Source organism: Phoca vitulina, unplaced genomic scaffold, assembly GCF_004348235.1.
Source record: "Phoca vitulina isolate PV1807 unplaced genomic scaffold, GSC_HSeal_1.0 scaffold43, whole genome shotgun sequence".
Classification (NCBI taxonomy): Eukaryota; Metazoa; Chordata; class Mammalia; order Carnivora; family Phocidae; genus Phoca; species Phoca vitulina.
The window spans coordinates 3401722-3429627 of NW_022589746.1; the positions used below are offsets into that span (position 1 = coordinate 3401722).

Here is a 27906-nt window from a genome sequence, read left to right on the forward strand (position 1 = left end):
TCTCCCATCCTCTTCCCCTCCAGGGAAACAAGACACCTACACACCTCAGGAGACCAGGCATGGGACAGGCCATCGTCCTCATCTCCCCATTCCCACACACTCTCCCCTCTGTCTCAGGGGTGGGGCAGGAAAGGGTGGGGCTACCAGGCAGGGTATTTAAAGCCTCCAGAATTCATTTCAAGAATATCCATTATGACTTTTCTTGGTTGCTCTAAAATGCGGGTGTCACCGATCTGAGCAGTGAGATTCAAGAAGGCTCTATTTTCAGGCACAGCTTAAGTCTGGAGAAGCAAACAAATTAAGCCAAAGTGTAAATACAGAAGAATGAGAAAGAGAAGAAAGAAATTTAACTCAGCCATAGCACTGACATTAACAAGGCTGCTGGAGGAAGAAAGAAATTTTGAGTTTATATACCTTCTTTTCTGGAAAGAGGAAGATACAGAGAAAAAAACACAGTGGACTTGGTATCAGATGTGACTTTGGACCCCAGCCTCACCCCCCTGGAGCACAGAGCACAGGACCCCACCCACAGGACCTGCCAGGAAGGGGGAACCAGCCCCACCTTCCTCCTATACCCAAACCTGCACAAAATGGAAAAACTGGCCCTGCGCTGAAAGACAGTGAGATCTTCCAACTCACAGCAGACCAAAATCACCGCATCAAACAGCAAATTCGTTAATGTGCACGAGACAGAGGAAACTGGGATAGAGAAGCAATCCTTTAAGGAGAGAACTGAAATTCATCAACGAAAACACAGATAACACCAACAGGGAGGTCTGTGCTTTGTCACACAGTTTGGAACAAACAAAAGGTACTAAACCTTGAGTAAGTGAAGGTCTGCTTAAAGGAAAAGCTGGAAAGTCAGAACACGGCTCGTCTAGAGGTGTGGGTTGGGGTTCCGGGGAGAATGGCAGAGTGTTCCCCGTGCCTCTGCCCCCTCCACGCCCGTGAAGGCATCACCCCAAATGGGAATCATGAGAACACAGTCAAGTGTATGTGAATGGAAAGACTTAAGTGAAACAAAAATGAGTAACTCTGCCTATTACACAAATGTTTCACTTGGGATTCTCTACCTCCCTGACCAGACTGGAAAATAAGTCAACTGTTTATATTTCAGGGAGGGGGTTTAAAAAAAAAATGAGTAGGGAAATGTTCCACCTGGGTCAGCAGGGGACTGGAATCAATCCTGTAACATGTGGACTATAAGCAGGGTTGTGCGGACTGTCCCCCAGGTCTGCCCAGGGTGCAGGGGAGCAGGCAGGCCAGGTGGGGGCCGGGTGGGGGGTGGCACCCAGCGCTCCGAGCGGACCAGACAGGACAGCGGGGGGTGCGGGGGGCCCGCCAGGCAGACCCTCCCAGGCCAGCTGCCCCTTGCCAGGATGCCGGGATACGCGTGGCCAGTTGTGTCTTCAGGCAGACATCGGCTTAACCTTTAACCTGGAACTGCTTGACTGTCTAGCACCTTTGCCTCTGTTCTTGTTTCTGTCTTGAAGCTCTCCCTGTTGGCCTCCTGATGCAGTTTACCCACTGACGTGGCTTTCTGGTCTCCCTCATGAGGCCACAATAAGATAGAGGCTAGGAGAGTCAAAAAGATAGGGCGCCTTCTGGAAATGAGGGGCCTTGTGCCAAACAACTCCTCACCAAGCGGCCGGGGAACAGGCATCCTTTCTCCTAAACAGCTGAGGGGACAGGGCTACACATCCCACTGATCTTTGCACAGGAGGAACTAAAGTCATTTCTCACATTTCAATCTTTAAATTTACTAGAATATGCTAAGCCTCTCACTTTAAGAAAATTAAAAACCCAGTAGAAATGGCACCACTTGCCACCAGGGCCACACCCCTGGGCGTCTCCAGTGGGACAGTCCTCCTGACTCCACGCACCGAGCCCATCCCTTCTTTCCTGCTCCTCGCTGGCGACACGGGCGACCAGGATCAGGGGAAAAGATTAACTATTTCCAGTAGTCTTCCACTGAAAATAAACCACCAGAGAAAGGGAAGGAAAAGAAGAATGCAAAATTATCAATTCTCAGACACACACACACACACACACTCTTAGGGGCTGTCTGATAGCAAAAGGAATATTTAGCACAGACATTTGCAGACACTTACTGTCTGAATTAAAATGGGAAGCAGCAGAGATAGGAGTCACTGAATAATTAGCAGTGACGACAGTTTTACTCTGCAATCTGCCAGATACAATTACTTTCGCTCCATCTCCGGAGGTAAACACATCTAAACTGGTAGAGCTGAATGGGACCACCTGCCACTTATTTTTTAAAAGGTTCTTCATTTCGGGATACGTTTGTGGCCACCTAAAATGTTGACGTCTGAAAAAAAAAAGAGTCATGTTCTATTATAAATTATGACTGCTAGTATGGAATCAAAGTAACTTCTGGTTTATATGTGAAAATCAAACAAGAGCTGATTTATCAAGCTGTCTATCCACTGGTGGCCTGAAGGCTTTAGAAGGACTGAGAAGAACTTCCTGAGTCATCCAAGAAAGGCATGTTGACTGTTAACCAAAAACTTGGTAAACTGCTAAGCTTTCTAGAATTAAAAAAATATATATATTTTTCGGAACCTTCCTTAAAGACCTTAGAAAACTAGCAACAAGACTAATTTCTTACTATCAAATAGAAAGGAACACTAATATTTCAAACTTTGGTGTATCCTTTCTATATGTTCACCATGCAAGAAAGAACCCTGGAGTGAAAATGGCTTTTCTCTCCTTAAATCCTACATTGTGCATTCTTTTCTGTTGCACAACTCGAAAAACGGAAGGGGGGCAAATTCTTTGTAAGTAATGAAGGTTAGCCCCTTCCCCACAAGAGATTCTCATAGGACAGAAGCCCAACTGAGGGCTTGGACATAGGCAGGTAAATCCAAATTCTTTAGGAGACTCAGACACCAGCTGCAAAATGAATCCAAAGAACGTCTTTTCAGGGGCTGTATAGATTACTACATTTCCTAAAAAACACTTCCTAACAAACACAAAACAACATTCGAGAGAAAAACAAGAAGATATTTTCTCTGAGAGTTCTAAGTCAAATACTCTACTCCCCCACCAAGATGCCTTTAAAATGTTAAATTATCTGGTCAAACTCCTGCCTAACAGTCAAGAAATGTTCACTGGCTTAATGGGCCCTGTTTACAGTGTCCTTGCTGTGTCCAGAGACAGGGGCTGGAGGCAAGGAGCCAGCCCCAGTCAGCCCCACCGACCCCACAGGCTGCATGCATTCAGCCTATGGGCCAACACCAACCCACTTTTCCAGATATTCCTGAACGTTAAGTGGGCTATTAACTAGAGGTGTTCCTTTTAAGACCCGACATAAAGACTACATTACATAAAAATTTAAAAAAAAAGTATATGTAGCTCTGTAGAATAAGGCACTCTGAAACAACTCTCAGGAAAGATTTACTGTCTCTAGGGTGCTTTTCATAAAATGATTTATTATGGTTTCGCTAAAATGATTAGAGAGAAACGTTCCAAAATATCTATAAAATGTTGCTAGGCATCTTGAAAGTTAGCAAAATGGCAAGAATTTTCCAACAAGTTGTCAAAATAAAATGAAAAGATAGAGATTCTCAGCAACACAGAGAACAAAATAAAGATATCCCATTAAAAAAAAAAAATCCTCTTGTGAAATAAGCAATATTCACAGAGCTATGATGAAGCTCTTTAGAAAAGCTGACTTGTAGCAGGCAAGCAGTTGGACCAACTGGCCTAAGGGATGTTTATTCTCTGTGGATACACCAAGAGCAGAGACCCTGCCTGGGCAGGCCCAGGCTGGCTCTTCTGGATGGTCAATCCTAACCCACACAGGCAAGCTCAGGCCCCTCACACAGCTCCACTCAGCTGCTCCCAGGGGTCGGAGCTCTGACCCTCTAGCCTCCTGTCTCCCAGGAGACTGGTCCCAGCCCCAATACTTCTTAAAGCCCCTCCCCCCTCCAATCTTTCAGTGACCTCATTCCATCACCCCTCCTGGCTAAAACAGACTTGTAGGGCATGACTCCAATTCCACCTGATAACAGAAAATACAAATATAAAACAGGAACTAAAGGAGAGGGGAAAGGAAAATGTGGCTAGAGCTACAAAGTGGTTAAGGCCTGTGATGGGGGAGAAGGGGCAATGAATGAAAGTGAGCAGCTGGTCCTGGGAAGAGAGTAAAAACACAAGGAGAAGTTGAGTCAGAGGGGCTGGTGCCAAAGATGAAACATCAAGGGAGACACTGGCTAACACCCAGAGGGGCCCTGGCAGGGATTCTTCATAACCTCACTTTATGCCCCAATCATCCATTCCAATAGCTCTGTCTGGAGCAACTGTGACCGTATAATTTTGTTCCAGAAAGTTCCATCTTCATTCTCTCTCTGGGAGAAACACCTTGGCTGGCCCAGCACTAAAGGGAGCCATTCAGTTCTTTCTCCAGTCTCGTAAGCATTCCCTTTAAGGTTTTAGGAACATCAGTAGGCTCCAGTGTTCACTAAAGCCTCTCCCAAGCCAACCACACTAAATGGCCTGAGTCTCCCAAATTTAATAGGCTTTTCCTGAGATCTGGTCAGAATCTCTCCTGATTCTAAAACCATTTAACTTGTCTAAAAATTCCAAGTCTTGGAAATCAGAAAGAGTGTCAATAACCCCAAAAGCTCAAAGGGGAAGAACAGCGCCCCCGAGCTCCCCCAGGCTGTCCTGATTCTAGGTGAGGGCTTCGACCCAGAACAGGTACAGGTGGTCTGGGCCACAGCCTCGTATTACAATCACCTGAAGAGCCTTCGGGAAGTCCGGGCACCCAGGCCCCTTCCCTTGGATTAAATCAGAACCTCTGGGGTGGGGCCCAGGCATGCGTCATTTTTCAAATGTTCCCCCCATGATTCTCAAGTGCGGACAAGTCAGAGAAGACTCTTCCTGAACTCTAGCGAAGGCTCTCATACCGGAGATCAGGAACAGCTAACGTGATCAGAGCTGGTTCCTCCTGAGCAATTACAGCGCCCTTTGCAGGCATCACCTCATTTCCAACCTTCGGCTGCCCTGATCAGTGGTCCACTGGCGAGGGAGGGTAGAGCTGGGCCTCCATGTCTCTCTTGTCAACTATTCCCTTTTCATTCATGCAAAAAATACTTACTCCCACCTCATGTAATTTCCAGTCCGAAGAGCACAAAGCCATGGGGGCAGTGAAAGTCTTACTCTAATCAACTGGTTAAAAACCAAACAAACAAACAAAAACCATAAAGGAGAAAAATGTCAACGTCTGAGTCCCTAACCACAGTTAAAGGTCTAGCAAAAAGTTTCAACCCAAGCCGAGCTCCCTCCAGCCCCGCAAGCCCCCTGTGAAGTGAGCGAGGAGCAAGGACATGCGAAGGTCGGTGGCCCACCACTCAGCTACTGCTGTCGCTGGGCGGATCTGGACTCATTTTCAGCTGTCACCTTCCTCACAAAGGACAGAAGGCTTGGGGACTGGACACTTTCTCCCAGCGCACGAATCTCATTCCATCCAGCTCTAACTGGGCTTGAGGTCTGCAAAGTCATCTTTTGTGCTCCCTCTGACAGTAGGGGTTTTCAGAACCCTGACTTTCATATAAACTGTCTAAATTAACTTTTCATGAAGTCGGGCTAGGGGAGACACTATGGGTTGACTTCCAGGTAGCCTTAGAATTAGTGTCTCTGTGGCTAAATGACCATTTTCTTCCAATCAATATGCTCTTCAAAAAAAGGAAAAGCTGACTTTTGGAGACATTTGAAATTCAAGGTTTATTCCTTTAAAAATTTCAAAGGCAAAAAAAAAATCCCACTTTCATTATGAAATCATCATGCCATGCTAGCTTAGAGGATCAACAGGGTCCACAAACAGTAACAAACCAATGTTAACTAGGTGAGAATATTAATCCTGTCTTCCACAATGTCTGACAATTACCTGGAAAGTTCCACGGCTGGGAAAGAAGTAAGTGGCTTCCCTCGCTGTCCCCACAACTGCTCTGCTCGATTCAGGCAGTCCTGGAACATACTGAGTGTTCTGGGGTCCCTGCTCCCTTGCGCTCATCCCTCTTCCCTCACAAAAACCACCCAAGACAAAGAGCACTGCACTGGAAGAGTCTCTCCCAACACTCCCGTGACTATGGGAAAACTGTCCCATATATGACACAATTCCAAACTGACAATGACACTGGTTCCTATTTTGCTGAAAGAACCTCAAAGTGCAGGCTCAATCAGAGCATAGCACAACTGAGCCCCAAATCACAGACAAGGAAGGATCCTAACATGATTTTCAGGTCACTGAAATTACTGATGCTAATATGAAAAAAATTTAGAGTTTGTTCCTGAAAAATAAAACAATTCCTGGTTTAATTTTTTTTTTTGTCAACTAATATATTCTAAAATACCCATGTTCCTATGGAGGAAGGGTAGGGTACTCTGCTACTTCAATTCTACGAATCACCTATAAAAGCATGGTCTCTCTATCTGGAGAGGCAACCCAGTTTATGGTTTCGATATTAAAACGAGCACTAGAGAGAAAAGTAGTAAGAATATAAGAAGCCTACTGATAGTGAGAATTTCACTTCCCAAAAGGACACGGCAACATAATATTGTTGAGTTTGTGAATGCAGCTCACATTAAAATGTAGCATCTATACCAACCCCACCCCCCCACACACACAATTAGGATACCAGAATTTGCTGCATGGTTGGTTTATCTGAAAGTCAGTTATTAAAATATATTAGAAACATTTGGAATTTAAAAGACATACCCTTGGGGCACTTGGGTGGCTCACTTGGTTGAGCATTCAACTGTTGGTTTCAGCTCAGGTCATGAGCTCGGGGTCGTGAGATCGAGCCCCGTGTCAGGCTCCACACTGGGCGTGGAGCCTGCTTAAGATTCTCTTTCTCCCTCTCCCTCTGCCCCTCCCCAGCTTGTGCTCGCTCACTCTCTCTTTCTCTCTCTTTAAAATAAATAAATAAATAAATAAAGTAAAAAATAAAAGACCTACTTTTACCTCATCCAGCCCACAGAAATGTGCTGACTGCCTAGCGTGTCTAAGAACGTGCTGGAAAATGAGGCACCAACGGTAAGACAGCCGCGTGGCGTCTCCCTCCCCCACCAGAGCAGGCAGACTGACAGGAAGGGAGGCTATCCTCCAGGCCTGGTGGAGTGGACACAGATGCTCAGGGAGGACGGGGCTGAGTCCCGAACTGGGGAGAGGGGGTCAGTGAAGTGTTCTCAGCACTGGTGTCGCAGTTGAGAACTGAAGCATGAGCAGAGCTGGCCAGGCGAGCGTGGAGCGGCAGGGCCCGGAGGAGAGCAGATGGAGTGCCCCCCCCCCCCCCAGGAGGCAGCGCGGCAGGACCGGGTCCGGGGGGGGAGGGGGGTAAGGCACCAGGTGGGGACAGTGCATGCAGCAGAAGCCAGGCAACAACACCCTCTCTGGTGGCTCTGGAGGCGTGGACTCCAACCTAAAGAAGTGACAGGATTTGTCTGGAGTCCAATCACTCAGACTATGGCTCCTTGTAGTGACAGTGGAGACTAGAAATTTCAGAGGTAGGATCAGAACCCCAAACATGAATTCCTTCCAGCAAGGCTGAGTCCCAGGCACCTGAAACAACACTTTAGAAATGCAAATAAACACCTCATTTAAAAAATCTGGTTCCTGCATGAAGATCTTTACGGCGGCTCGATGTTCTTAAAGCAAGGTACACCTGCACGTGAGCTGCGGGCTGCTCCAAAGTGGACAGACGTTGTCCATCACTGCTCCTTCACCCTCTTGGCCTGGCTCTGAGCTCTTCCTTTTCATTCTCTGGCTCCCAAAGACCAGCTTGCTCTGTTGGGTCAATGTTCCTTTAAAAGACAGCTTGTGCCCAACTCAGAGACACCTGCTGTCCTTTGGTTCATCCATAAGCATGAGAAATATGGTACAGACGTAAGGTGTCGAGACTGGTGAGCCAGGCAGACGAACCCAGACAAACTGGCCCCAGATGCCACTCAACTCCAAAACTTGTACTTGCTGGCCTCATGGGACAAAGGCTGTCAGGGAGGTGCCTTCCCTGAGACAAACTCATTCTCTGACTGCAAGCTGGCCCCCGCATTACCTACCACACAAAATAAGACTTCCAAACCTGGGGATTCTTTGCCTGTTCATTTACACTGAATTCAACAATTGCTAATCGAGCCATTTCCTTGAGGGCCTGGGATCCATGAGATTAACAGTACTTCCCTGAGCAAATAAAGAGCATCCACTGGGTGAAGAGCAAACCAGTCACATGCTTTAAAACCTGGACCACACCAAAACGGGTGTGGGGGTCCCGGATTTGGAACACAGAGACTACTGCAAAGCTGCCCAGTCTATCGAAGCCAGGAGCAGCTCAATGGGTCCTACGGTGGACCTAATCCAGTGGCTGCTTCCCGACACCTTCTATCCCCCACTAACTGCACCATTTGGCGGGTGGATTCAGAATAAGAGAATGCTGATGACTTTTCGGCAAAGCTCTGCCAGTAAGAATTTTGGCCAAGGGCAATGCCTACCTGTTGCAGGAAGTTGCATCAGCTTCTGTACGCTGTCCGATCAAAACATGCTACCCATTCTGGGGACACCCACAAGTCCATGTTGTGCACCCATGTGCGTGTGCCCACCTGGCGTGGCTCAGCAGCATGAAACAGCCGTGTTGGCCCCCAAGGGTTTAGTGAGGGTGGCCGCTCACTACAGAACTACTTCCTCCAGGTTGGAGACAGTCCTCCCCCCGTGTCTCCCTGCTGCAGCTCTGAGCAGAGCCATGTACAACAGATCTGTGCGAGGCCAGAGCTCCCGCTAACAGGACTGGGAGCACACACGGCCAGGCTGGAGGAGGGCCACCTCGCAACCTTAGCAGGCTCGACACAAACGCACTGCTCAAACATCCTCCGCAAACCGTTCATTAATCACGTATCTACCTGGGCATCTCCTGTCCAGAATAAAAAACACCTTCCTGAATGTGTGCTATCAGATGAAAGTTATCATATTAAAAAATTATCTGATGAAAAATTAGCAACTGGTGGACTAACGATGAGAAAGCAAACACATGGGCTTTGCTTGCCCACACTCAGGGCTCCCGGTGAATCACGGCCAAGAGTCCATGCTGGGGCTTACCGCCTTCTGGCCCTGAACTAGCTCTGAAAGCCAGACCTTGGGCTTTGCTGGGGGCCTGCCAGGGAGGCTTGAGAAGTTTAAGCTCAGCTCTGGCAGGAGCTGTAAACATGACAGCCACTTTAAGTTTTCAGGCAAAGGGGCAGTCCTGGTGACCGAGTTAACAAGGAAAAAAAATAATAATTTCTTTGCTTATCTGTGCTGGGCTGTATTAAGCAGAATCAAAAAGCACATTCTGAAAAGAATATATGAAATCAATTTTTTTTTTCCAGTTACTCACGCTTATAAGCTACTGCCCAAATCAACCCTCCCTTTTAGTTGCAATCAAGTATTTCTCACTTATTCTGGTTCCTTCAAACTTGTGAGGGCACGATCCCTGATCTGGGCCAACGCCTTCCCCCCTGCAAAGTGGGAGTCAGGAGCACGAAGGGATGAGGGATTAGGATGGGCTGCTCGGGAGATGGAGAACCCGAGTGTTGCTGTCTGAGACTGGCTTTTTCTTTCTGCCGGACGGTGTCTGTTTATGTAACACCCAAAAAGAGATGAGAGCCTAAATGAAAGAGCGTGCCTGTTGGATGACACGAGTGGTCAATCTCTGGGCGAGCTGCGAAGGAAGTAGGGGAACGCTGAGCTCTGCAGACGCAGAACTCCCTTTCGGGGGCAGGAGGCCGGCGGCCGCTACAGGAAAGAATGGAAGCCCCAGGACACACACTACAGTCGGGCAGGCAGCACAAGGGAAGACAATCATCTCCGCCCTCCGAGAAAGCTGGGGATAGAAGGCTTGATAACATCATGCAGCCGCCAGAAACACAGCCCTTGGTTTCCAAGACAAAACTACTTTTAGTCCTCCCCAAGACATAATGTAAGTAACCTGCTTCCCGTGGCCAGGTGTGGCCAAGACCAACCTCCAGGAGAAGAGAGGGTTTCCATAGCAGCCCCCCACTGTACCTCTTAAGGAAACGGAAAGAATGAGTTGAGCCCAGGAGACAGGTCTACTCACTGGGCCTCATCTGCACTGCCAGGCTGTGGCCAGCCCCAGGCCGGACACGGGGACAGACAAGGCCTCAAATCTTAACACGGTGTGTGGTCCCAAAGTTCAAAAACCAACCCCTAGGGCACCAAACAAAGGCATAATTCAAAATGTGCTTATCAGGGAAGACCTCTTTAGTAATTAATCGTGACCCTTGAATCCATAAGGCTTCTTGTTTTTAAGTGCCTTAAACATATTTCTGCTAAGGGGAAAACCTGACCCATCTGACCCAGAAAAAAAATCAAGAAATATAGATTAGTGGTATGGATTCTCTTAAATATAACCTGGAATTTTCTCCCCAAATACCAAAATGTTCAAGTGAGGGAAACCCCTCAGGATAACAAATTTATTTGAATTTTGTATTTTTCACCCAGGAAGTGAAAATCGATTCTCTCAAGAATCATGCTGTCAAAAATTGACTTCAACTAAGTCAATCCTCCTATTATTTTTGCTCTATTATAAATGATGTTTAATATTTTCTACTTCCTATTAGCAAAAACAAATCATTTGAACTTGTGATAAAAAAGTTGGGTGTCAACTTAAAAACATGTGAGAGAGAGTACAGAGTTCTTAAAGAGTTCTTTCAAATGGCACAAAGATGAAGACTTTGGCCACGCCCAAGACACCCCCGCAAGCGGAGGCCAGAGCAGGAAGCACATATTGCAAGGCCGTGAGGAATGTCACTCCTGGAGACAGAAGACGTGTGGGAAAGTCTGAAGAGGACGAGGAGGAGGAGGAGGAGGAGGAGGAGGAGGACATTCCAAGCAGAGAGGAGCCATGCAGAGCAGCACAACCCATCACGTGTGCAAGCTTCCAGCCTGGCGGGTAGGAGCGTGTGGGGAGGGGGAGAGGAGGAGGACAGGGTGGGGGGAGGGGAGGAGTGGGGCACTGGAGGACCTACGTGCCCGGCTGAGGGGCTCAGATTTTATCCAAACACCCAAGAGAAGATTTTTACTAAAACGCTGCGTCTATGGAGAAAATGTTGGCGGCAATACAAAGGATGAGAGGGAGAGAATAAGGAGCTGGTAGCAGGGAGATTAGCTAGACAGTGATGTCCAACAGAACCTTCTGGAGTGATGAGAATGTTCCATCCATTCCATCAGCGAGGACAACATTCCATGTGGCTACCAAACACCTGAAATGCAGCTCATGAGAATTTTTATTCGCATTTAATTTTAATTAATTTAAATTTGCATTGCCCCGTGTGGCTAGTGGCGGCCATACTGGGCACACAGGCTAGACAGCTATTTCAAAGCTCACAGGATGGTCTGCCCTGATGCAAGGCAGGAACAGTGGGAAAAAGATTCAAGAGGGATTTCTGAACCACAACTGGTGGATGCTGGTGACCAACTGGATGGATGTGGTGTTAAGGACTGAGTGAAGGTGGATCCCAAACTTTGTCCAATGAGCAGATGAGGTCCATGTGGTAGCACAGTACAGAGCAGGACAGAGGGTAAAACACATTTGTTGGGGCAGATAATTGATCCCAAATGGACTCATTTACTTTGAAATGTATCAAGAATACCCAGAAGATGGCTAGAAGGTGGATAGGAAAAGGTCAGACAGGTAAAGATTTGGAGGTCGCCATCACAGAGATAGTGAAAAAGGCCACTTAGGAAGGCAGGGTCACCCAGAAGGACAGAAAGAAGAGGGAAGCCCAACTCTTCAAAAGTATTGGAAGGAGAGGCCAGCCAGGGCAGAGAAGAAATGACTAAAGGTAGTCAGAGAATGGGAAGGGACAGTGCCATCGAAGCAGAGGGAGTTCATCAGGGAGCAGGGCACTAGTACTCAACAAGGTCAAAAGTAGGCTAAGTCCCGAAGGACAGGGCCTGGGGGCCGGCGGGAAAATTCACAAGACCAGGAACCAGAGAGTGATGAGGGATGGGAGCAAGAATCGGGCACTCACCTCTCACTCGGTGACAAATGAGGGATAGTCACGGTGACAGTAAGATGCATATGGATGGGGTCCTCAGGCTCCGCTCCAACACTATAAGACTACATCCACTGCAAGTCTTACCAAGATGATTTCTTTCCCTAGGCCCCAACAGAAACTATCAGAAAGGTTCATCAAGTTACCTATATGAGACGATAAAGTAAAGGGGTATCCAGCGAAAAACACCTTTCAAAATCCAAAGTTAGGATCAGGAAGTTTAACAGGAATGGACATGAGACAAACAGACGCCATAATCTACTTTAAAAAGCCTCTCTTTTGTCATCCTACACCTACCTGTCACCTACAACCATCCCCTTTCGTACCAGTCAGGGGCACTTTTCCAACAGGTGGAGCTGATCCCACCACAGGGGTAAATCAGAGTAGGCAGAAGGACATCCTGACTCTTACCTCCAAAGGGTTCCTGCAGGTTGCCAAGCAGGAGGGAACCTCCCCTGCAAGAATCTAAGCCAACATTTTTCAAATCAACTTTGTTTCTGACTCTCATTATCACTAATGAGAGGAATATTAACCCCTGACTTCAAACTTTATGTCTGACTTAATGTTCTGGCTTTCAAAAAAGCTGTATTCATTCAAAACTCACTCAGCTCCTAGAGGCAGCCTATTCATTTCTTTTCCAAATGCCTGCTCTCCCTGCACATCGGTATGGGTGTGGATGTCCTGCACACATGTTAGGTGCTCACTAGTGCATAGGAGGAACAAGAACAGGGAGTCACTGAGGGCCTACTATGAGCCAGTAGCAAGCAAAGCACTTTTATAAGCACCATCAGTAAGCTCACAAGCACCATCCACAATAGCTGTCAAATCCCCATTTTGAGTTGTGCAAATTGAGGTACGTCTTGCCCGAGGAAGTGCAGAGCTCAGTCAGGGTCAAAACGGGTCATCACAGTACCTGAACCACAGTAGGTCTACTAGCTGCGATCACGGCCAGAGACCGTCACTGCTTTCTGATCCACCAGGCCGTGCCGCGTGGGACAGTCAGACCACACATGTGTGCCTCAGACATGTGATGCTAAGAAGGGCAAGCGGTTCAAGGACATTAACACCGAATATATTTTAGAGGCATCTTGTGTAGCACACGCATGGACTCCATCTTCTATTAATACTATTCATCCACAATCATTACAATTTGATAGATACTAAAAACTGACTTCAGAGTTGCTATTCAAACATCATTCTTAAATCATGCTTTCATAAGTCATGTAGATAATTCACAGAGAGACAATTAGCCTTTGACACTGCACTTAATTTAATAAGCCATTTCAGAATTTTAATAGAAGCATTAACAGGCGTGAAAGAAGAATGAACTACTTTTTGAGACCTTATAACTTACAAATTAGCTAATTTTTATTTTTAACGTAAATGTCAAAAAGCACAGTATCAAAGGGCTGGCAATTATACTGCCAAAAATGCATGGATGTTATCGGAGTCAAGGTATCTCTGCTCTCAAAGATAAGAGCAACAACAGTATTTTGAAAGTAAATGCCAAAGTCTCTAACTTAATTCTTACTACCAACTAAGAAAGATGTCCTCGTTGTCAAGGTAGCTATGAGGATTAAACAGAAATAGTAGCTATGAGGATTAAACATGTATATAAAAGCATTCAGTGCCTTGCCAATAAATTATATTAATAATAAAGAATGAATTTCCTGAAACTAGGTTAATTTAATGCCTTTACATTATACAAATACATATTTTTTTTTCCTGCGTAACAAGTTTAAATGACAGAAGGCAGTCAAAACGTTAAAAAAATATAATGTGTAACATTCAACATCAGCAAGTAAGTTTTCAAAGAGATCTGCCTACACGATACCAAACTCAGATTACAAATGCTTTCGTGGTAAAGAACATATACCAAAAACATATTTATTGTACATAGTAAGTATCTAATAAATGTTTGCTAAATACTGGCCTTAAATACTCCTGTTAAATATACTAAAAAAAAAAAACACAAGTCAAGACGATTATTGTAATAAAATAAAATAAATCCAGACTATATTCAGCCAGGAAACTATACTGAAACAGGCTATTTTTTAAGGGTACACATAACTGAGTCATATAATTCAAATACTTTAATACCATGTTTTTTCCTCTTACAAAATTAATACGTTCATTTTAGAAAAACTGGAAAACAAATGCAAACAGAAGATGATAATTACACATAACCACAAGTAATAACCACCGTAAATTCTTTAATGTATCCTTGTTCTGAGAATGCATATGCATATTTAATTTTCCTGCAAAATTGGGATCTATTATATATATACTGCTTAGCAAGAAAATTTTTTCACTTAATATTCTGTGCACATTTTCCCATGTCATTAAATGGTCCCATAAAACAAGATATTTAATTGATTTAAATTACTTGATCATATGGAGAATCATCATTTAATGCCTTACTGCCAATATTTTTCCAGTTCTTCACATCATAACTAATACTGCTTTGAGCATCCTTAAACATAAATCTTTCGCACCAGTTGTGATTATGTTGTTGGGCTAAATTCCCCACCCCAAATCCCCACATAATTATTAACCTCTACTTTATTAAAAGTTGCACAGAGCTTAACCTAGAAGTCGTGGCAAGCCAGGCCCGCGGTACACAGCGTTAAGGAAAATTTTGCTGTTTCTTCTTTTCTTCTTCTCCTTTAACCTTTGACCCAGGACCATGGAAGAGCTGCTTCTTTGGAAGTCTCTAGGCACCGGTGCACGGTTACCTGGTAATATTCATCTCCCACCCATACCCCATCCATCTTTCATCTCTTGAGGGGAACAGACAGAGAACCCTTAGATATAGCTTCTCACCAGGGACAAATGGCCAGTGGGGGCCTAATGCAGAAGACAGATCACCTGCCATTGGTACCAGTGACTCCAAAATAATAGAAATAAAACATGGGCTGGAATCCACAGGATTGTGCCCAGTTTTCAGTATCATCCCTTCGTCTACCCCTTAGCACAGCCTTAGCCATTTATACGGTCCTCCTATTTAAAAAATAATAATAATATGTTTGTATTTTGGTACTATCAGGCAACTCAAGTTAACACAGCTTTTCCTCTATATGCAGCACACCCATATCTCATGCAATACTACACACACAAGGTAGTCTGTGTGCAGGGGAGAGCTGACCAGCACTCCAGGTAGAGAGACCTGGGGGCCAGAAATACTCACCTGGTGTCAGGCAGGCCAACCTGGCCAGAGGGACTATGACATTCTATTGCACTGGCTTAAATTCACAGCACAAAAATAAATCTTGTAAGAACTTCCTTATCTAGCCACCTCCTTACTGCATGTCAGTCTTCAGGACATCAAACACATTATCTAACACTAATCCACAGCCCCCACTTTAAAGAAGAGGCAGCTGTTAAAAAAAAGGGGGGTACCTCTTTTCCAATGGTTTGTATTCCACAATTTTAACCTTGCTTCTCTGAAAGCTAACTCAGGATAACCACCCATATCAAACTACCTGGAAACCAGCTTGGAAGTTGAATGTGCACAGTAGGTGACGTGACTAGTCGTGATCATTAGGAAGGTATTACGATGTGATACTTCATAGTTAGTTGTCAAATGTAACACAAAAGTATACAAAATCCCTTTTGTTCATTAAAACACAAGGGTGGGCCTGGCCACCAATGACAGATCAAAGAACAATTTTGAAATACATCATCTGTTTATTTTTAGATAAAAGTTATGTCCATCGACAGATGAATGATAAAGAAGAGTGGTATATATATACAATGGAATATTATGCAGCCATCAAAAGGAGTGGGATCTTGCCATTTGCAATGACGTGGATGGAACTGGAGGGTGTTATGCTGAGCGAAAGAAGTCAATCAGAGAAAGACATGTATCATATGACCTCACTGATATGAGGAATTCTTAATCTCAGGAAACAAACTGAGGGTTGCTGGAGTGGGGGGTGGGGTGGGAGGGATGGGGTGACTGGGTGATGGACACTGGGGAGGGTATGTGTTCTGGTAAGCGCTGTGAATTGTGCAAGACTGTTGAATCTCAGATCTGTACCTCTGAAACAAGTAATACAATATATGTTTTAAAAAATGCTATATAAATTGAACTTGCTGAAAGTGCTTTAAAATCTCTTCTTCCATTTCCATCCAAGCGCCTCGTGTCAGAGGGTCTCTCTGCAATGAGCGTTGTTAAAACAGAACACAGAAACTATTTAGATACATATTATCCCCCGGAAATAGCATGTCATCAATCTGACCCTGATTAATTAATAAGCAAGAAGCAAGCAAGCTCACTTATCACATTACAATCTCTAAAAATAGTTGACCCTTGAACAGCATGAGTTTGAACTGCATGGGTCCACTTATTTTTCGATACAGTACAGTACCATAAATGTGCTTTCTCTTCCTTATGATTTTCTTAAGTTCATTTTCTTTTCTCTAGCTTACTTTACTGTAAGAATATAGTATTTAACACATACAACATACAAAGTAAGTGATCATTGGTATAGGTAAGTCTTCTGGGCTATTAGTAGTTAAGTTTGGAGGATTCAAAAGTTACATGTGGCTTTTTGACTGGGCAGGGGGTCAGCGCCCCTAACCCCCACATTATTCAAGGGCCAACTCTTCTGATACACGTGGTATTTGTTCAAAATGTATTATGAGCATTTAGTATGAGGAACTGCTCTTTTACTCATAATTGTTATTCGGTTACGACTGCAGAACAAAGTTATGCATGTAACTATGACTCATTAATCTCCCATTTCATAATCCCAGTGAACAAACTGCACAATTCTTTAAATGCTTTTCTTCCTTCCTATATTTTGTTTATTGTGATCACATATATAGGAATGTAATTTTACGTGTTAAGTCTAATAATAAAAGCTTAGGCTCTTTTATTTTGTGTCTCTTTAAGCTCTAATATACCCACGTCAAGAAGAGAGTAAACTAAGGGTGATCAAAGATGTCAGGGAGGTCACATCCTTGGTAATTTTTGTAGTTTTTGTTGAATGAAATACTTAAGAAATTATACTAAGAGATCTTGACAGACAGTACAACGTTTGTAAGCTTTCTACTACCTGTCCCCAAGTCTAAATAAACAAACAAAACAGCACCCACCACACTGATGGCCACAAATCCTGGCACCTACACAAAACACCAGCCCCTAGACTAGCTCAGAGATCAGTCTTCCGCGGGGCACCATCTCAACATCTCTCTCCTTAAGTCTGAATTCACCAGAATGCCAGTGTAGGTGCCTGATAAAAGTAGAATACAGTGAATACATAAAGTGAAACAGAATAAGGTAATACAACCGGGCAGGAAGTGGGTGGGTAGGGGGAACCCCTCTGTCGAGACAGTAACTTTAACTCACAGTTCTACAATGAGTTGAAAAAAAAAAATTCTATATGGTCTAACAATAAGCCCAAAGCACAGAGGGCCATGGATGCTCTGTGACCTTGGGCTCTTCAACCAGAATGAGCTCCTAATAAGCAGCAGCGCCATACTGTAAATGCACTTACCAATGTCAAAACTCCAAAAGGTATTACTGACAATATTAATATTCCTATAAGACCTTTAATATTATGTTAAAAAAAAAAAAAGGTATCCTGATGGTAAAGCCTGTGGAAGTCCCAGACAAGAAGTAAAAAGCAAAGTTATAGATGTTCTCTAGCAATCTCTCATTTTTTTTTATGGAGTCAAGAGGAATACCTCCAGGTGTCAAAGGTGAAGCTGTCTTCCAACATTTCTGGAAATTACTTGGAATCGAAACATTCAGAAGAATGCAGCAAAGATTCAAAACTTGTAAACAGGGAGGGCTGAGCTCTCAGGAGGACTTGGCATTGGGGCCGAGGCGGGAGCCCACAGGCATTAGGGAAAAACCTAAAGAAAATTGCTTTTCAGGGCGCCTGGGTGGCTCAGTTGGTTAAGCGACTGCCTTCGGCTCAGGTCATGATCCCAGGGTCCTGGGATCGAGCCCCGCATCGGGCTCCCTGCTCAGCGGGAAGCCTGCTTCTCCCTCTCCCACTCCCCCTGCTTCTGTTCCCTCTCTCGCTGTGTGTCTCTCTCTCTGTCAATTAAATAAATAAATAAAAATCTTTAAAAAAAAAAAAAAAAAGAAAATTGCTTTTCAGGGCCCACTAAGACTACAGTTCTACTTGGCGATGGTCCAAAATGTGTTCCGGTGCCTCAGTAATTAGAACAACAACAACAACAACAAACTGGAACGCTACTATAAAGAGACCCTACTATAAAGACAAGATCAGAAGGATCAGGCTTTTGGAACCTCCAATTAAGTTATATAATCCAAGAACAAAAAAGATATAATGACAAAAAATAAAATAAAATAAAACTTCTCGATGTAGGTCAGACTAGTTCGTCTCGATTCAGGGAGCCCAGAATACGATCTCTCAGGTGCTATGTGCTTTTTTTTTTGAATTCCCAGAACATGCCCAGCATCTGAGCAACAGGAAGGGCCAAGGAATTTCTGAGCACAACAGTCAAAGAATCGCCCAGAGGAGGAGAGGCATGGGCCAGCAGATCTCTGAGTCCAACGATAAGAGAGAACAGTGGGAGGGTGCTGTGTAAAAACCACTTCTAGGACGATTATTAAAATATTTGCAATTTCTTTGGCATCTCCTCTCCCCTCCCCGTGAAGACATGACCCCTGAGAAACCTCCTCTAGAAGCATTCCCTTTTTCCTTCAAACCAAACAAATGAACTTAATACGTGAAATGCAGTCCCATGCTCCCTGCGAGGGCCGCCGAACACTTCACATAACAGCGAGAGCAGAAGTGTCCTTTTGGTTTTGGTTGGGTTGATGGAATAGTGAATTTATAAGGGCAAAGGCCAATGTAAATGTTTACCCGTTGAGGGAAAGTCAAAGCACACACCTTTTAGTGGCAGGTTAGTACGGGATTTAATCAGACACCAGTAAATCACCGGGCCCGTTTCCCTCCCTTACACGTTAAGCCTAGTATTTCAGTTAAGATAGAGACACCATCCTTAGAATTTATATACACTTGATCTAGCTGATTAAGTTCCACACTGCTCTTTTGTTCACTACAAACAAAAAGATGTAAAACAAAACAAACAAAAACCTTCCAAACTGCCACAGTGAGTTGAAAACATACCATCTGCAGTGGCTTAGCTATGGCTCCTGCCCCCAAATCATCTGAAAGGCTCAAGAAATGCTCCTCTTCTCTCAAAGTCATCCTTAGCAGCTGTGTTCTTATCGCTCGGGAGGTTCCCTGACTCCTTCCATGCTTAAATTATTGGCAAAAATTAGCAAAATCAGCATAACCCATCTGTAACATCCTGAGCAGATAGCAATCGGGAGGAAATGAATTATCAAAATGCCATGAAACTCCTGTGAAAAAGAAAAACCATTCAGCCTTTCCATCCTTAAAACAATGTTAAGTGTCATTTATGTCAAGCAAGAGATCCCCCCCCTTTTGTTAGTCCAAAATGACAAATGCAACTGAATCACTCCGTTTTCGCTCTTTTGCAGACCTTCACTCAAGATCGTGAACAGTCCCAACCTCTAGGGAAAAAGCTCAGATCCAAAGCTGGATACGGTCCCCTCAACAAGGAGCAAGTGAGCAGCAGAAGGAAGTCTTTTCTCTCAAACATTCTGAAGGAAATAAACTCACATTCAAAGCACATTCTGGATGTTATGAGGTGGCCCTCTGGAAGGAATTTATTTTGTTTGTTATCCCCAGGATTACTCTACACAGGCTTGGAAACTCACAGGTAACTCTAGAAAACACAACATTCAGAACCCAGACATGGCGACCACCCTCCACCTCCACACTCTTGGCACCCAAGGTGCACTGGGCTTGCCCGCTTGAGCCCAGACAGACTCACAAGCTGCTCCACATGGGGTCCAAAGCAGCCACTTGGACCCATCAGACTGTCACTTCAAGAGTCTTTCGAGGTGCTGGCAGATAGTCTGTTCCAAGTTCTTTGGGGGCAAAAGCATTGTAATATTAGCTCACAAGATAGGAGAGGAAATCACATGCACAACTGTTTCCTGACGATCTGCCCCATGACCCCATCACAGCCCCTCTCCGAGTGGGAGATGGCCCTTGGACTCCATGGACTCCAATGGAACTTCCTCCTGAATGGCATGCAGGCTGGAGCACCCTGCAGTCATTCAAAAGGTTTCTGCTCCCAAGAAACCCTCTGGCTCCAGAATAAATGATTTCCATTATTCCATTCATCAAGTGTCTCTTAAGCCTTCTATTATGAGTCTGCATTTTAAACAGGGGACGAGGTCCTTTATTACATCCCCTAATCCATGTCCCCAGAAACATTTCTTTCAGAGTTACAGAATCTGTCTGCAATCTCATTATTAGTAGACTTTATCCTCCCTTCCTCCACCCAGAACTAAACTGCACTTTAAGGCAGCACTGCCTCCCATTAGGAAAAAAAAAAATCTGCTGAGAGAAATATTATTAGAAGATCTACTATATTTCCAGAAGGCGAGTGCTGTAAGACCAACCCCCATGTCTGCCTACTCACCGCTGTAACCTGAGTCCCTCCCTAGAACTGCATCTGGCACAGAAGAGCATGCAGTAAGTATGGGACAAATGAAGGAAGACACGTGAGCACCCACTGTACCATGGGCAGGGCCAACGCCACCGTCCTGGAACAGAAGCGCATGCACGGTCACAACACTGCTTTCATTCCCCAGCACCCCTGAAGTGAGGTGCGGTCGTCCAGGTGCTCCGTCTCTTTTCAGCAAGCCTGAGTACAGACATGCCCAGCAGGCTTCACCCCGCCATGAGGCCGAGGCCCTGAGGTGGAGAAACAAGATGGAAGGAACCCGGGTCCATGCGTGTCAGAGCTGTGCAGCCCATCTACCCAGATGGTGGAAAGAAGCCAGCTTATCTCTTGTCTAAACTTGCATTATGGAATCTCTTTTACAGCAGGTAGAACTCCCTAACCCACACAGCCCTCAAGAAAAATCTTCACACACTGATAGCATACTTTTAAAAATAACAACAACAAAACAAAAAACAAAACAAAAACAAAACAAAACATTAAACCAGTACTGCTGATGAAAACTTATTAGTTCGTTTCTAGCTAGAGAGGTTCAGCAACTTGGAGCTTCAGTAAAAGTGGGCAGAGCAAAAGGCACAGTTAATTAAATCTAGCATTTTCTTTTTTAAGTCAGCTAGTATTTTATTTTACTAGCCAGTATCCCCTCACCATAGGTGATTTAAAAATCTCCTAATTTTTTAGGTTTCATTGGTTAGTCTCCTCCAGTCATAAAAGTGAACTCGGGAAATTTTAGCTTTAATAGTTTATTGCATTTGAACTAGAAATTATCCCTCAGAGATGCCTTACAAAATCTTCTTTATGTCAAACCTCTCAGAAGTTAATCACAAAGGTAAGAACAGACTTTGCAAAAATAAATATATGGATTTTCATATTTTCTTTTACCTAAAATTTTCCAAGTAGCACACACAAGTAAATGGTCCATGTGTCGATCCAACTCTTCAGAAGCAAGGGGGCTCAGCTGAAAGCTTCCCACCAGCCTGAGCCCCCTCTGCGGCAAGTGTCTGCAAACTGACTGAAGATGCGCCTGGTTTGCCGAACATATGGGTGGGATGTAAGAAGAGACCCAGTTAGAAAATGGCCAAATTAAGTGTAAAAATCACATCCCTGTTCACAAAGGGGAAGACGGGACTTAAGAAAAATATACAAATACCTGAAAGAAATTGTTCCTAAAATCACTTGACAATATGACCTTCCAAAAGGGCCCGTGACCAAGGCGAAGCTAAAGCCAGCCTGGCACTGTAATATATTTAAAAGCATATGACAAAGTAGGAAGACATTATGCTAAGCAAAGAAGCCTTGCACAAAAGAGTATATACTGCACAATTCCATTTATATGAAGTTCAACACAGGCAAAACTTATCTATGGCAAAGAAAAAAAATTAGAACACTGTTGCCCAGGATGGGGGTTGTCAGGGAGGGGGAAGTAAGCTGATGGGGAAGGGGCAGGAAAGAACCTTCTGGGGTGGTAGGTAGATCCTAACAGAAGTATGAGTTAAATGGGTGTATGTGTTTATCGACACTCATAGTGATACACTTAAAATGTATGCATTTCATTTTATAAATTTTATCGCGAAAAAGAAATCAAAAGTTTTAAACTCATTTATGATATGTACGCGGATGTGTTTAGTGGAAGTATACTGATGTGTGCCACTTATTTTAAAATGCATCCCCCAAAACGGACTGATGGATAGATATGCATACAGCAAATAGAGTAAAATGTTAACACCTTCCACAACCTAGGGGGTGGATATATGGTGTCCACTATACTACCTAATTCTTACAACTCATCTGTATGTTTGCAAACCTGTATGATAAAAATCTGAGGGCAAGTACATGGAGATTATGTTGCGATTTCTTGTTTTAGAGTTTAAAGGAGAATGCAAATCTTACCCAGCACTTACTACAACTTCATGGCACTTAAAAGGGAAGGTGAGGGATGCCTGGGTGGCTCAGTCAGTTAAGCATCTGCCTTTGGCTCAGGTCATGATCCCAGGGTCCTGGGATCAAGTCCCGCATCGGGCTCCTTGTTCAGCAGGGAGCCTGCTTCTCCCTCTGCCTGCCCCTCCCCCTGCTTGTGCTCTCTCTCTCTCTGACAAATAAATAAATAAAATCTTAAAAAAAAAAAAAAAAAAAGTAAAGGTGAGCTCAAGCAACTGAGCATGGACAGCAACTTAACACACAACCCAGAGAGACCCCTGTGGGGGACGAGTGCTCCCCAGGGTAAGTGCTCACTGTGCACAGCCATGCTTCCCAAGCCTGCTGCCTCGGTTTAAAATTTTGATTACTCAGAATAATTTTCAAATAAATCGCTTTGGTAAATCAATTACCGAAAGTTATAAATTCCTAAAGTCTTAAAACACGTGACCTTGAATTGCAACTGTAATACTGTGTGTATATTTTCCGGACAAACAACCGAAACAGAGTCAGTAATTTTATACCAAAACACCAGGGTCAAAAGGCACAAACTTCTAGCTATAAACTAAACAAATCCTGGGGATGTAATGGACAGCTCGGTGTCATAGCAAATAATGCTATATAGTATATTTGAAAGTTGCTAAGACAGTAGATCTTCAAAGTTCTCATCACACACACAAAAAACAATTTTGTAACTAGACTTATTGTGGTGATCATTTCACAACACATAGAAATGTCAACTGTTATGTTGTACTCCCGAAACTAATACAATGTTATCTATTATTCCTCAATATTTTTTTTAAAAAAGCACATCATTTACTTTCTATATTTTTTCCTCCAGGTTTATGACACACTCCATAATCTTTAACAAATTCCAATGGGTGAGGGGGACACATCAGATTGACTATCTTACACGACAGACAACTCAACCACTGTGTCAAAAATACTGTCCATCTCTTCTCCTTGATGTTGCTTTTATCATAAAAATCCACTTGGGGAGTTGCAAAACCTAAACCAGGCAAGGAGGCGAGTTTCACTTCCAGCAGAGTGAGGTGTGGACAAGACAGGGGTCCAATGAACAATCAAGTGACAGTTTTATTTGCATTCGCTGGTCCCTGCAGAGCCACGAGCATCACTGCACACAGGGGCCCCGCATGGAGAATTCAAATCCTAACCATGTTCCGAAGCGTAACTCGGGGCCTGCCTTCTAGAATGTTCTCCTGACTAAGCAAGCCCCCCCCGCCCCTGACTCTCAGCAGCCCATGGAGCCTTCGGCTGAAAAAGCTGCAGTGCCTGTCCATCCCAGGGTCTCCTCCACGGGCACTTTTCTCACCCACCTGACACGTGGCCAGAACACCGATGGGAGAATGGGTGAGCAGCTCATCCCCCAATAATTAGGCAGCCCGCTGCCTTACACAATAGGGCCTACCTGTTAAAGCAGCCTCTTAAATGTCTGAATCAGTCACAGGAGGAAGTCTGATTCGAGGACAACCAGAAGGGCCCCCTCTGAGGCCGGAAGTGCTGTGAGTCAGTGAATTTGCTGGCTGGGCCAGCCGCTCACCTGGGGCACAGGAGGGGATGAAGTCACAGGCCCCAAGGCGCCTCCTGCTAACTGGGAAATCGTGGAAGGCCAGCGTTGAACCAGACCTGGAGGTTGCGTGGCTCACGTCCTTACTTTCAAATGGGATTATACTCACTGTCCAGGAAGCTCAGTGGGGTGGACATGGCCACAGAACCCCTCCTCACCCCTGCAATAGCCAGAAAATTCTACTCTGGGGCTCTTCCATACAGTGCTCCAAATGGCTTTCCAAAAATTATCATCTTGCTCCTCGGTTTTCCCTTTTCCAGAAAAGGAGAAGGCGGAAGCAGCTCAGCGATAAACCAGCCCAGCGCTTGCAGGCAGAGCAAGGAAAACATGAGAATGTTGTCAGCGGGCTGCCCCGGGGAAGGCGGGAGCCTCTATTTACACTTGCCTCCATCCTCAACACCTCCCACGGCCAAGTGTACTGGGAGACGGATTTGTTGACGGAGTGACAAAGAAAATAGTGAGATTCCAGGCGGTGTCTCCTGCAGCCCCGCGAGGGCCCTGCTCCCCAGCACTCCTCACCTCCCGGCGATGCCAGGCTCGGAGGACAGGTCTGGAAAGCTCCACGCCACCAGACGTACAGTGACTGCAGTCACCAGACATCACCCCGATTTAACTGCCCTAAAATTAGCAGTCGGAGCAAAGTAGTGACTGCAGTGATTGCGTCAGAGCCCTCCGGGCTGGCTAGCTGCCAACTTTAAACAAACCGTCCTGCTTTCTCTACCAGGGAAACAATATTTTGGAAGAGAGCCAGCCGAGCATTTCAGCCAATGTTCCAATGTCAGCTTTGCTATTAATGCTTTATAATTCAATGACAAGGTGAACAGAGTCTGTATGGGCTACATCTGCAAGGGGGTTCTTCTCTTTGTTGTAAGCACTTATTCTTTGGGTGAGTAAAGTGCTGTGGATGAATCCTTTTAAATATTTAAATGCCTGAAATTTATTTAGGGATTCACATTCAACTGGCTCAAACAAAGATTATGCAAATCTGGCAAAGTATAAATGCAAAACAAAAATTGTTTTCCTCTTATACTTCTTTTAATCTTGGCAAAGGCACAGGAGCTCAAGAAATGTTCCACTCGCTTCCCAACAAAGGACAGATAAACAGATTCAATCGGCTACCCCACCACAAATTACAACATTTCTAATTAATAACAGATGATCCACTGGCTGATAGAACGGGGCATTTGTCAGATGCGTCAGCCTAACCCTGGGCCACCTATTCTCCCCTTTTCAGGGACAACTGGTTGGATTCCACCATTCTCCTGGGCATGCACCTTCTTTACTTCCTCCCTCTTGCATTTACTCCTTCCATGATCCCTGGAAACAACCATACCTCCCAAGGCAGCTGGGAAGAGAGGAAAGGGCCCTGTTTTTGGAGCAAAGAGACCGGGTTTAAAGTAGAAGATTAAGAAGACTTGGAAGAGCATGTGTTCTCTCCGAGAGCCTTAGTTTTTGTGTCACTGAAAGGGGGTCATCCCATCAGCTTACAAGGTTCTTGGTAAGTATGTGAGAGAAAACCAATGAAAGTTCAGCACAATCACTGTTTTTGCATTAATTTTGAAGAATACCCCTCCCCAATTCTTTATTCTGTTCCTAAGTCAAAAACATTGGTCTCCATCACTTACTCTTACTATCACACGAAAGTTTTTAAATAGGAAAACAGATGCATTATTCCCAGCAAATGACTTCCAATGACCTCAAGTAAGCAAAATCGGTTGGTCAATGAGGTGATTTTACTATTATTCAGCTGAGTCTCTCAGTCGTGCCTCAAATTTCCTCACAGCACATCCTCACACAGATTTACCCAAACAGGAGTTAGAATGACAGCCCTCTGAATTCCTGAATACTACTGTATCAGGATATTCAAGATGAGAGACTTTAATGCTTAACTGAACGCCTACTATATTTAAGGCATAAGTAACTCTCATGCACTTGCAAACCTCAGAAGTGCTAGGTCAACAAGAGATATACAGTATACTACTGATGAGGTTTCAAAAGTCCATTGTCTCCTCTAGAGATGATCGTGGCTAATGAACTGACAGGTGAAAGTCTACAGGTGACTCCGCACAATTCAGAAATCACGTCTTTCCAGTCATGTTTAATAATGAGCCCAAACCAGGGTTAAGTGAACTGCAGCCTCATCGGATTCTAACAGGGCTGTGCACTTGAGACTCTGAAACCTGGGAAAGGTGCAGACCACACTCTCTCATGGAAAGAAGGCCATCCCTAGGGTGCCCCAGATCCCAGAACCACGCCCGGGCTACCAAGGTCCTCATGGAAGAGATGGACCTTGGCTCTCACTCCCTTCAGGAACTACTTCTCCACTTCCACCAGTTCGGTATCAAAGTCCAATCACAGGTCATCTCAAATGCCCTGGAAAAGATTTAAAATGAAGTATGAAAGGTTGTTTAGATAGGCCATTTACAGAAGAAATCATCAGAACTTTTTCGGCAACACTACTTAAAGCTCAACAAAAGCCAAGATACACACTTGGTTCATGTTTAAACCCACGGCTCTCCATCATTCCTTTAACAAATACTTATTTGCTAAGAGCCTATTATGTGGCAAAATCCATGGAAATACAGGCAAGGCAGGAGTGAACCAGAAATGGCCCTCCCATTTGGCTCCTATGTCTTACCGACGTGAGACAGAAGATAAACATATAACAATGAAGGTACAATACTGGGGGTGCCTGGCTGGCTCAGTCGGTAAAGCATGTAACTCTTGATCTCAGGGTCGTGGGTTCAAGCCCCACATTGGGTGTGGAGCCTAACTGAAAAATACATACATACACACACACACACACACACACACACACAATATAACATCAGGCAATCGTAAGTGCTACAGATTAAGGTCAAGCAGAGTACAGGAGAGCAGAAAGTACAAAGGAAGGAGGATGAGGTGGGAGGTGCTAGTTCAGAAGGTCTGCCTCAGCACCAGGGGCCCTGGAGAGGCTGGGTGGCTAGTCTCCCTAACTCCCCCACAGGAGGGGCTGGTTGTGCCACAGTTCTAGCCAACGACACACACAGGCAGAACTGTACTATTAATCTGTACTTTTAAATATGTTCTTACTCTTCAGGGGCGCCTGGGTGGCTCAGTCGGTTACGCAACCGACTCTTGATCTCAGCTCAGGTCTCAATCTCAGGGCCCTGAGTTCAAGCCCTGCAATGGGCTCCACTCTGGGTATGGAGCCTATTTAAGAAAAAAATTGTTCTCTCGGGGCACCTGGGTGGCTCAGTTGTTAAGCGTCTGCCTTCGGCTCAGGTCATGATCCCAGGGTCCTGGGATCGAGCCCCACATCGGGTTCTCTGATCAGCAGAAAGCCTGCTTCTCCCTCTCCCACTCCCCTTGCTTGTGTTCCCTCTCTTGCTGTGTCTCTCTCTGCCAAATAAATAAATAAAATCTTAAAAAAAAAAAAAAGAAAAAATTGTTCTTACGCTTCAGAAGTTTCCAGATGAGCAAATGAATTAGTTACATCCCTCTGTCCTGATCGTGGAGCTAGTTTGGGCTATGTGTGATAGTAGGATGCTTCTTCCACAGCTGAGTTGAATCAGAAACGGTCCAAGGAGAACGGTATCCCCCAATACATTATCCCCTCCCCCCCCCAAAATGAAACCCCTAACTAAGTAACCCATAAGCAATTCTGGAAGAGAACAGCCCAAAGTAAAAAAAAAAAAAAAAAAAAGTCTTCAAAAAAGGAACAAATACAGTAAACAGAGGGCCCTGTAAGGATAGGGTCTGTCTTAAACTTCCTTTGCAAGATGCTGACAGGCCCCTGAGAAACTGCT

The 27906-nt window shown here is 44.7% G+C and overlaps 1 protein-coding gene across 10 annotated transcripts in view; it reads right to left on the minus strand.

The window, feature by feature from the left end:
* The window catches only part of SIPA1L2 (signal induced proliferation associated 1 like 2), a 212733-nt gene that overhangs the window by 178718 nt on the left and 6109 nt on the right, over positions 1 to 27906 (minus strand). For 4 of the 10 annotated variants that reach the window (XM_032430397.1, XM_032430399.1, XM_032430402.1 and 1 more), the window contains one exon: positions 26405 to 26488. The exons of 5 other annotated variants lie outside the window; for them this stretch is intronic. The gene's annotated coding sequence lies outside the window, so the exon portion shown is untranslated. Of the gene's footprint in view, positions 1 to 21495; positions 21911 to 26404; positions 26489 to 27906 lie in introns of those variants that run through there. One more of the 10 variants, XM_032430401.1, reaches the window with a different exon arrangement.